The sequence below is a fragment of the Arachis stenosperma genome, chromosome 4, assembly GCF_014773155.1.
Source record: "Arachis stenosperma cultivar V10309 chromosome 4, arast.V10309.gnm1.PFL2, whole genome shotgun sequence".
Classification (NCBI taxonomy): domain Eukaryota; kingdom Viridiplantae; phylum Streptophyta; class Magnoliopsida; order Fabales; family Fabaceae; genus Arachis; species Arachis stenosperma.
In genome coordinates, this window is record NC_080380.1 from 55,734,403 (window position 1) to 55,746,123 (window position 11,721).

Below are 11,721 nucleotides of genomic sequence, written 5' to 3' on the forward strand. Positions count from 1 at the left end.
ATGACTGGTGCTGTGACCAGCTTAGCTTTCAGGGTCTCAAATGCCTGCAAACACTGTGTGTCAAACACAAATGGTGTGTCAGCAGCTAGCAGGTTACTCAGAGGTTTAGCAATTTTCGAAAAATCCTTGATAAACCTTCTGTAGAATCCTGCATGCCCCAGAAAGCTTCTGATTGCCTTAACATTGGCAGGTGGTGGTAATTTTTCAATTACTTCCACCTTTGCCTTATCCACCTCTATTCCCCTGCTTGAAATTTTGTGCCCAAGGACAATTCCTTCAGTCACCATAAAGTGACATTTCTCCCAGTTTAAAACCAGGTTGGTCTCTTGGCATCTTTTCAGGACAAGTGATAGGTGGTTAAGACAGGAGCTAAATGAGTCTCCATATACTGAAAAGTCATCCATGAAGACTTCCAGAAATTTCTCTACCATATCTGAGAAGATAGAGAGCATGCACCTCTGAAAGGTTGCAGGTGCATTGCACAGACCAAAAGGCATTCTCCTATAGGCAAACACGCCTGAAGGGCAGGTGAATGCTGTCTTCTCTTGGTCCTGAGGGTCTACTGCAATTTGGTTGTAGCCTGAATAGCCATCCAAAAAGCAGTAATAATCATGGCCAGCTAGTCTTTCTAGCATTTGGTCTATGAATGGTAAAGGAAAATGATCCTTTCTGGTGGCTGTATTGAGCCTTCTGTAGTCAATACACATGCGCCACCCTGTGACTGTCCTTGTAGGAACCAGTTCATTTTTTTCATTATGAACCACTGTCATGCCTCCCTTTTTGGGAACAACTTGGACAGGGCTCACCCATGGGCTGTCAGAAATAGGATAAATAATCCCAGCCTCCAGTAATTTAGTGACCTCTTTCTGCACCACCTCCTTCATGGCAGGATTTAGCCTCCTCTGTGGTTGAACCACTGGTTTGGCATTATCCTCCAACAGGATCTTGTGCATGCATCTGGCTGGGCTAATGCCCTTGAGATCACTTATGGACCACCCAAGAGCTGTCTTGTGTCCTTAGCACTTTAATCAGTGCTTCCTCTTCCTGTGAATTTAAAGCAGAGCTTATAATCACTGGAAAAGTATCACCCTCTCCCAGAAATGCATATTTCAGGGATGGTGGTAATGGCTTGAGTTCAGGCTTAGGAGGCTTATCTTCCTCCTGAGGAATTTTCGAAAATTCCTTTGCCTCTTCTGGCTCTTCCTGATCAGTTGGAGCATCTTTGAAGACGTCCTCAAGCTCTGATTCTAGGCTTTCAGCCATATTGATCTCTTCTACCAGAGAGTCAATAATGTCAGCGCCCATGCAGTCCTCTGGTGTGTCTGGATGCTGCATAGCTTTTACAGCATTCAACTTGAACTCATCCTCATTGACTCTCAAGGTTACTTCCCCCTTTTGTACATCAATGAGAGTTCGTCCAGTTGCTAGGAAAGGTCTTCCTAGAATGAGAGTTGCACTTTTGTGCTCCTCCATTTCCAGCACCACAAAGTCAGTTGGAAAGGCAAATGGCCCAACCTTGACAATCATGTCCTCTATTATGCCTGATGGGTGTTTAATGGAGCCATCAGCAAGTTGGAGGCATATCCTGGTTGGTTTGACTTCTCCAATCAACCCAAGCTTTCTGATAGTGGATGCAGGTATTAAGTTAATACTTGCTCCAAGATCACATAAGGCTACCTTGGTGTAAGTGCCTTCCAATGTGCATGGTATCAGAAAGCTTCCAGGATCTTGAAGCTTTTCTGGTAAGCTTTTTAGAATGACTGCACTGCATTCTTCAGTGAGAAATACTTTTTCAGTTTCTCTCCAATCCTTCTTATGACTTAAGATCTCTTTCATGAACTTAGCATAAGAGGGTATTTGCTCAAGTGCCTCTGCAAAAGGAATCTTTATTTCAAGAGTCCTTAAATAGTCTGCAAAGCGGGCAAATTGCTTATCCTGTTCCGCTTTGCGGAGTTTCTGAGGATAAGGCATCTTGGCTTGATATTCTTCAACCTTAGATGCTGCAGGTTTATTCCTTACAGAAGTGGTTGAAGAAGCCTTGTTAGAGGGATTACTGTCAGCACTCTCAGGTGTCTGATTCTCCTGGGGCGTTTGAACGCCAGGAGTGGATGAAGTTTGGGCGTTAAACGCCAACTTCTCCCCCTTTTCTGGCGTTTGAACGCCAGAACTGGGCAGGGAATGGGCGTTTAACGCCAGCTTTCCTCCCTGTTCTGGCGTTTGAACGCCAATAATATTCCTCTCTGGGCTCTTACTGTCCTCAGAGGGATTTTGAACAGTGGCTTGGTCATCCTCTGTCAACTGTTCCTTAATTGACTTCTTGCTCTTTTGAGCAGTGGCATTCAGTGTTTTCCCACTCCTCAGTTGAACTGCTTGACATTCTTCTGTTATTTGTTTAGATATTTGCTGTTTTGCTTGATTCAACTGCAGTTCTATGCTCTTGTTAGCAACCTTAGTATCATGGAGCATTTCTTTAAATTCTGCTAACTGTTCAGTCATCAGGAGTAGTTGTTGATTAAGCTCATTCATCTGTTCTTGAGGATCAGGATCAGTGACTACTGCCATGACCTCTTCTTGTGGAACGAATTCCTTGCTAGAATATAAGTATTGGTTTCTAGCAACAATGTCTATAAGCTCTTGAGCTTCTTCAATTGTCTTCCTCATGTGTATAGATCCACCAGCTGAGTGGTCTAAAGACATCTGAGCTTTTTCTGTGAGCCCATAGTAGAAAATGTCTAACTGTACCCACTCTGAAAACATTTCAGAGGGACATTTTCTTAGCATACCTCTATACCTCTCCCAGGCATCATAAAGGGATTCATTATCCTCTTGTTTAAAGCCTTGGATGTCCAGCCTTAGCTGTGTCATCCTTTTTGGAGGGTAAAAATGATTCAGGAATTTTTCTGATAACTGTTTCCATGTCTTTATGCTTGCTGTAGGTTGGTTATTTAACCACCTTTTTGCTTGATCTTTTACAGCAAATGGAAACAGTAACAGTCTGTAGACATCCTGATCTACCTCTTTATCATGTATTGTGTCAGCAATTTGTAAGAACTGTGCCAGAAACTCAGTAGGTTCTTCCTCTGGAAGACCGGAATACTGGCAATTTTGCTGCACTATGATAATGAGTTGAGGGTTTAGCTCAAAGCTGCTTGCTTTGATGGGAGGTACACAGATGCTACTCCCATATGCAGCTGTACTGGGGTTGGCATAGGACCCCAGAGTCCTTCTGGACTGATTAATTCCACTTAAGTCCATAATAGACAAAAGGGAAATGAGAATAATTGCAAAGAGATGAATTTTGTTTATTTTTTATTATTATTATTTTTTTTTTTTTGAAATAACCGAAAAATTAAAATAAAATAAAATAAAACAAAAGGAAAATAAAATAAAATTCGAAAATTAAGAATAGAATAAGATCAAAGCAAATTGGGAACTGAATCAATTAGTAAAGAAAAAGATTTTGAAAACAGCAATTAAGAAGATATGATTGAAAAATTTTTTTGAAAAAGATTTGATTCTTAAAAAGAGGAAAGAGAAAAACACAAAAAGACACCAAACTTAAAATTTTAGAAAATCAAACACTAATTTTTTTCGAAAATTTTAAAGGAAAAACACAAAGAGGACACCAAACTTAGAACTTTTATGAATCAAAAAGGGCTAAGAACATGCAAGAACGAAAATTTTAAAAGAAAAACAAACGCATGCAATGGACACCAAACTTAGAATATGAAACTAGACTCAACTAAAAAGACTCTAAACCAACAAAAATAAAAAAAATCCTAATCTAAGCAACAAAATAAACCGTCAGTTGTCCAAACTCGAACAATCCCCGGCAACGGCGCCAAAAACTTGGTGCACGAAATTGCAATAACACTTTTGCAATCCCGCACAACTAACCAGCAAGTGCACTGGGTCGTCCAAGTAATACCTTGCGTGAGCAAGGGTCGATCCCACGGAGATTGTCGGCTTGAAGCAAGCTATGGTTATTTTGTAAATCTTAGTCAGGATATCAGAAATTATCAGGATTGATTGTAAAAAGCAAAAGAACATGTAATGGTTACTTGTACTGCAGTAATGGAGAATGGGTTGAGGTTTGGAGATGCTCCATCTTCCGAATCTCTGCTTTCCTACTGTCTTCTTCATCAAACACGCATGTCTCCTTCCATGGCAAGCTCGTGTAGGGTCTCACTGTTGTCAGCAGCTACCTCCCATCCGCGCAGTGAAAGCTAATGCAAAGCACTCTGTCACAGTGCCGCCAATCACCGGTTTGGTTCCCTCCCCTACCGGAATAGAATCACTCTTTTGCGTCTGTCACTAACGCCCAGTAGGTTACAGGTTTGAAGCACATCACAGTCATTCAATCATTGAATCCTACTCAGAATACCACAGACAAGGTTTAGACCTTCCGGATTCTCTTGAATGCTGCCATCAGGTCCTGCCTATACCACGAAGATTCCGATTAAAGAACCCAAGAGAACTACTCAATCTAAGATAGAACAGAGGTGCTTGTCAGGCACGTGTTCATGGTTGAGAATGATGATGATTGTCACGGATCATCACATTCATCCGGATTAAGAACAAGTGTTATCTTAGAACGGAAGCAAGCATGATTGAATAAGAAACAGTAGTAATTGCATTAATCCATCAAGACACAGCAGAGCTCCTCACCCCCAACCATGGGGTTTAGAGGCTCATACTGTGGAAAGAACGTGTATGAAATGTTATGAGGTCATAAGGTGCTGATTACAATGTCAAAAGGTCCTATAAGTAGTAAACTAGTATCCTAAGGTTTACAGAAATGAGTAAATGACAGAAAAATCCACTTCCGGGCCCACTTGGTGTGTGCTTGGGCTGAGCATTGAAGCTTTTATGTGTAGAGACGTTTTCTGGAGTTAAACGCCAGTTCTCATGCCAGTTTGGGCGTTTAACTCCAACTTTTAATCCAGTTCCGGCGTTTAACGCTGGAATTTCTGAGGCCGGATTGCTACGCGGGTTTGGGCCATCAAATCTTGGACAAAGTATGGACTATTATATATTGCTGGAAAGCCCAGGATGTCTACTTTCCAACGCCGTTGAGAGCGCGCAAATTGGGCTTCTGTAGCTCCAGAAAATCCACTTCGAGTGCAGGGAGGTCAGAATCCAACAGCATCTGCAGTCCTTTTCAGTCTCTGGATCAGATTTTTGCTCAGGACCCTCAATTTCAGTCAGAAAATACCTGAAATTACAGAAAAACACACAAACCCATAGTAAAGTCCAGAAAAGTGAATTTTAATTAAAAACTAATAAAAATATACTAAAAACTAACTAAAAGATACTAAAAACATACTAAAAACAATGCCAAAAAGCATACAAATTATCCGCTCATCATGCATCATCCAATTTATCATTCAATTCATGCATAATTCTCATGAAATCATTCAAAATTCACAATGTTTGCTTGAATCATGGTATGATTGCATTTTCAACCAAATACTTGCTTATTTCCTAAGAAAATGCATGAAACCAACCTAAAGCATACAAAAAATGGCTAGTAAAACTAGCCAAGATGCCCTGGCATCAATTTCTTGGTGAGGTATTAACAAGAATAATTAAGGAGCAAAATAAATGAAAGCTTTAAAAACAAAGAAATGACTCACCAAACTTAGAAACTTAGTGTGACACTTTCAATTTAGGAGTGACGCAATCATCCAGAAAGATTGAAAGCAGACCGTTGCAGGGCAACACCAAACTTAGAATGTAATCATACGCCAATTTATTGAAATTAAACAAGGCAAGGAAAGAAAGTAAACAAAGCAGAGAAATAAAATGTTACCTAAAGTTGGGTTGCCTCCCAACAAGCTCTCTTTTAGTGTCATTAGCTTGACATGTTATTCTTCACTATCTTCCTCTTCTTCCAGTTTGTTAAGAGGAATGACCTCAATGGGGGAGAAGATTCAACTGTTGTTCCCTGTTTTGGTCTCTCCTCAGTAAGCTTCCTTTTTGTTATTTGCTGGATTGAATTTGCTTGCTGGATCAGGGGTAGGATTGTCTGCAGTTGACCTTTTCTTGAATGTTGTCCTTGGTATCTTGGTCACAATCCTCTTCTCGGTGCTCTTGTTAGTTGCCTTCACTTCTTGGATATCAAGACTTGGTGGTTGTGTGTTGGTTGGAGTGTTCACTTCATCAAGAGCTTCTTGCATTTGTGGTTCAATAAGCCCTTCATCTATGTAATTATTTGCTTCACTTGAGTTTGGACTTCCTTGATTGTCTTCCTCACTTTCTTGTTTTTCTACTTCCTCTTTTGCACTCAACATTTGATTTAATAGCACTTTTATGGAGGAGGTATGTTGTTCTTCCCAAGATTTCTTCATCTCCTCTTCATATCTTTCAATCACAAATTCAAGTGTTGAGAATCTTTGGTTCAGGAAAGTTCGTGAGGGTTGTGAGTTCTCATGTTCCCTTGTCATCTCAAGTGCACTTTCAGGTTCAACTACCTCCACCACCTCATTCTTCATTGAAAGTTTGCTTGACACAGGTGCCTATTCTTCTTGCTCTTCCACTTCCTCCTTCACATCCATCAATTGGTGTTCATCTTCCTTGCTTAGCGGTTCTGAGTGTTCCTTTTTTTCTTCAAGTGCTCGTCCATCTTTTGGACGAGAATTTCTTGTTCTCTCCAGGATTGTTCTTGCCTTTCCAATAATTCTCTGGACTTTTGAAGGGGATCCTCAGCTACTAGCTCAAAATATGAAGGTTGAGAGAAATTTTGTGGATATGGATGTGTTGTGGTGAGGTTGTTTTGAGTGGTATGGAATGAATCTTGTGAATTGTGGAATAAATTTTGCGGTTGGTGGAATGAGTTATATGGATCTTAGAGGAGACTTTGTGTTGAGGCATAATCAAGTGACGAAGAATTTTCAAATGAGGAACTGGAAGGTGAGGTTGGACAAGTTTTCATAAATGAATTGAAGGTATGCTCAAGTGATGATGGCTCTTGATAAGTGGAGTATGAACTATCAAATGCTTTCTGGTTTTGATCCTCCCATCCACAATGTGAATCATTATAAAATTCATCATAGTATGGATCATTTTATGGTATTGGGGGACAATCTTGCCTGAATTTATCAAAAGTACACTCCAGTGATGACGTCTCTTGATGAACAAAGTATGGATCATCAAGATCTCTTTGATTTTGACTCTCCTAGTCACAATCTGAGTAGTTGTTTTAGCAGTATGAATCATCTTGTGGCTCTGGGAGGTGTTCATACTTTTATTCCTTGTTAATACTCCCATCCACCATTAGCATAATAACATGAATTATTTTATGGTGTTGGGCAGTATTCCATGAAATTGTCTTGATTAGCATGTCCCCACTGGTTGGATTGCTCATAATCTGTTGATTCTTGGTGATATTCCCAATCACCATTAGAATAATGACTTGAATCAATTTGTGGTGGTGGGCAATATCCCATATGATTCTCTTGCTCATCTTGTGGCTCTGAAGCATATCTCCATTGATTGGAGTGCTCAGAATATGTGATTTCTTGGTGATATTCCCAGCCACCGTTAGGATAATGACTTGAATCATATTGTGATGGTGAGCAATATCCCATGAAATTTGTTTGATCAAAAGATGAGTTGAACTCCATTTGAATTTTGTAAAACACATCACCAATGAAAATTGAAATTCGTGTCACATATGAGAATTTCTTAGTGAGGCAATAACTCAAACACCTTGGTATCAGCTTAAAACAGAAAATTAAAAGAACAAAAACAAAGAAAATGCTTAATCTATACTTTTCACCCACTTAATCATTGTCGATCTATATCAATCCCCGGCAACGGCGCAAAAAACTTGATGGGTGAAAACGATTCCACACAAACTCACCGGCAAGTATACCGGGTCGCATCAAGTAGTAATAACTCACAAGAGTGAGGTCGATCCCACAGGGATTGATGGATCAAGCAACTTTAGTAAGGTGATTAGTTTAGTCAGTCTAATAGTGGTGAATTGGGTGAAATTGAAGCAGCAGAAAAAAAATTGCAGTAAATTTAAAGTGCAGAATGTAAATCAACAGAAACTTAAAGAGCAAGAAAAGTAAATTGCATCAAATGTAAAGGGATTTGGGAAAAGAACTCGAGAACAGTTAACAGGAAATTTAAATTGCAGGAAGACTAAATCAGACTGAATCATGAACAGAAATGTAAATTTGCAGAGAAATAGAAGTACAAAAGATTGAGATCTGTAACAGAAGTAAACTGAATTCAAGGCAATTAAAATGTAAAAGTGTATCAACTATACTAAGCTTTCTGGAGTCTCTAATCCTCCAGCCTGAGACTTCTATTCTACTTGAACTCCTACTGTGTGCCTCCCCTTTTGAAATGAAACTGATGCCCTTTATATAGGCTTCCTGAACTACTAAAATGAAATTCAAATTCAAAACAAATTACAATTAAATGTAAAATTCCTATTCTAGATGATCCTTGTTGGTAGGCGAAATTGTGATCTCTAACAACGGCGATCACTTGGTATGCACGTTTATAACTCAGCACTTTCTTCACAACTTCGCACAACTAACCAGCAAGTGCACTGGGTCGTCCAAGTAATAAACCTTACGTGAGTAAGGGTCGATCCCACGGAGATTATTGGTATGAAGCAAGCTATGGTCATCTTGTAGATCTCAGTTAGGCTGATTCAAATGATTATGGAGTTTTCAAAAGTAATAATAATAAAACATAAAATAAAGATAGAAATACTTATGTAAATCATTGGTGGAAATTCAAGTAAGTGTATGGAGATGCTTTGTCCCTGTTGAATCTCTGCAACATACTGCTTTCTTACTTTCAATCCTTCATACTCCTTTCCATGGCAAGCTGTATGTAGGGCATCACTATTGTCAATGGCTACTTCCCATCCTCTCAGTGAAAAAGGTCCAAATGCTCTTGTCACAGCATGGCTAATCATCTGTCGGTTCTCGATCATGTCAGAATAGAATCCATTGATTCTTTTGCGTTTGTCATCACGCCCAAGAATCACGATTTTGAAGCTCGTCACAGTCATTCAATCCCTGAATCCTACTCGGAATACCACAGACAAGGTTTAGACCATCCGGATTCTCAGGAATGGCCGCCAATAATTCTATCTTATACCACGAAGATTCTGATTAAGGAATCCAAGAGATATGCGCTCGTTCTAAGGTAGAACGGAAGTAGTTGTCAATCACGCATTCATAAGGATGGATGATGATGAGTGTCACAGATCATCACATCCATCAGGTTGAAGTGCAACGGATATCTTGGAACAAGAATAAGTTGAACTGAATAGAAAATAGTTGTAATTGCATTAAAACTCGAGGTACAGTAGAGCTCCACACCCTTAATCTATGGTGTGTAGAAACTCCACCGTTGAAAATACATAAGTGATGAAGGTCCAAGCATGGCTGAATGGCCAGCCCCTATGAATGATCAAAAGATCGAATGGTCAAGAGACTATATTGTCAAAGACACTAGTACAATAGTAAAAAGTTCTATTTATTCTAATACTAGCTACTAGGGTTACAGAGATAAGTAATTGATGCAGAAATTCACTTCCGGTGCCCACTTGGTGTGTAATTGGGATGAGCTTAAGCTTTACACGTGCAGAGGCTTCTCTTGGAGTTAAACGCCAAGTTGTAACGTGTTTTTGGCGTTTAACTCTGGTTTATGACGTGTTTCTGGCGTTTGACTCCAGAATGCAGCATGGAACAGGCATTGAACGCCAGTTTACGTTGTCTAATCTCGAATAAAGTATAGACTATTAAGTATTACTGGAAAGCTCTGGATGTCTACTTTCGAGCGCCGTTGAGAGCGTGCCATTTGGAGTTTTGTAACTCCAGAAAATTTATTTCGAGTGCAGGGAGGTCAGAATCCAACAGCATCAGCAGTCCTTTGTCAGCCTCCTTATCAGAGTTTTGCTCAGATCCCTCAATTTCAGCCAGAAAATACCTGAAATCATAGAAAAACACAAAAACTCACAGTAAAGTCTAGAAATGTGAATTTTACATAAAAATTAATGAAAACATCCCTAAAAGTAGCTAGATCATACTAAAAACTACCTAAAAATAATGCCAAAAAGTGTATAAATTATCCGCTCATCACTTGTGCCGTTGAGTGATGTCAATTGGGCTCTACTTGCTTTGGTGAGTCAATGGGCATGGAATCAGCTTTAATTGAGCAGAGAGTCACTTCCAGGAGAACGGAGCATTCATTAAGTGAGCGGAACGCTTTTATACCTACGCGTACGCGTCCTCTGCGCGTGCACGTCCATTTTGCGTTTTTGGCCTTTCACACGCACGCAACTTTCACGCTTGCGCGTGATTTGGCAATTTGGCACATTGACGTGTGCGTGTCATGTACGTGTGCGTGTCCCTTTTCAGCGTTCACTGTGAGCGTAGCGTTCTTCAATTGAACGCTCCCCAGGCGTACGCGTTACCTACGCGTACGCGTGGGTTTTCAAACATGCCATTTCCACACTGCCGCTCAGCCCACGCTTGCTCATCCTTCTTCAGGTAAGCCACATCCATGCGTACACGTTGATGGCTATACTTCCATTCCAATTTTTGTTTTGCTCGAAAATGCTCACTCTTGCAACATAGCGTTCTCTTTGTAATTGAACACCAATCACATCCACGCGTACGCGTCATGCATGCATACGCGTGGGTCCTCAAAAATCCTTGCCCGACGCGTAAGCATTATGTACGCATGTGCGTCGTAGCTTTTTCGTGCCAAGAGCGCTCTCCTTATTTAAGTCATGGGCCACGCTTTTTAAAAGCGTGGCCTAAGGCACCAAAGCGTGCTCAAACTTCAAAATGTGTCCAGAATTCTTCCTTTGACCTTATTTTATGCTTTCTACTTCTTTTCCTTGATCTTTTCACCTATCATCAACCAAACAGATACATCAAAGCCTTGGCATAATCATCAAATCTTGCATCATTCATATTATCAACTAAATCTTGCAAGAAATCTAATGAAAATGCATAAAATTACCAATGTTTGATTGAATCAAGACAAGCATGAAATTCTCACTCAAACACTTACTTATTGCCTAAAAATGCATGAAAACCAAGTAAAAACTAATGAAAAAGGCTTGTGAAACTAGCCTAAGTTGACTTGTCATCACAACACCAAACTTAAATCTTGCTTGTCCCCAAGTAAGGAGTAAGACAGAACAAAAAAGAATACAGACAGAGAAGAGTATAAGTCTTTATTTGGAAAACATTCAATACTGGTTAATGGGGTTTTCATGCATGGTATCTTAGAGATTTTTATTCTGTGGTTGAAATATCAACATCCCTTTGGATCCTTACTTGAATTACACAAAAAACTGAGACTTGTTATTGCTTGGTTCTTAGTTTTTTTCTTCTCGTTCTCTTTCTTGGCTGAGATTTATTTCTTGCTGAGGCTTAATGCTATGTGGTAAGGCAGCTTTTTAAAGTAAGCTTTTAGCCAGCATTCCTGCCCTAGTTGGTTCAAGATGCTAGGTGTTAAAACACCCCTATGGGCTTACTTGCTCAAGCCTCTCCTTAGCACACACACATCACAGGCATTTAGCTTGTTTTTGTTCTTTGGAAATAAATGCCCAGCACCTCTTTGGGTCAATAAATGCTTTGTCTCAAAGTAACTCTTGATGGTGGACTTTCAGTTGGCAATCCTGGGTTAGTTAACCCAAGTTGCCGGGTGATGAAGCACCCCTTAAAACCTAGTTAT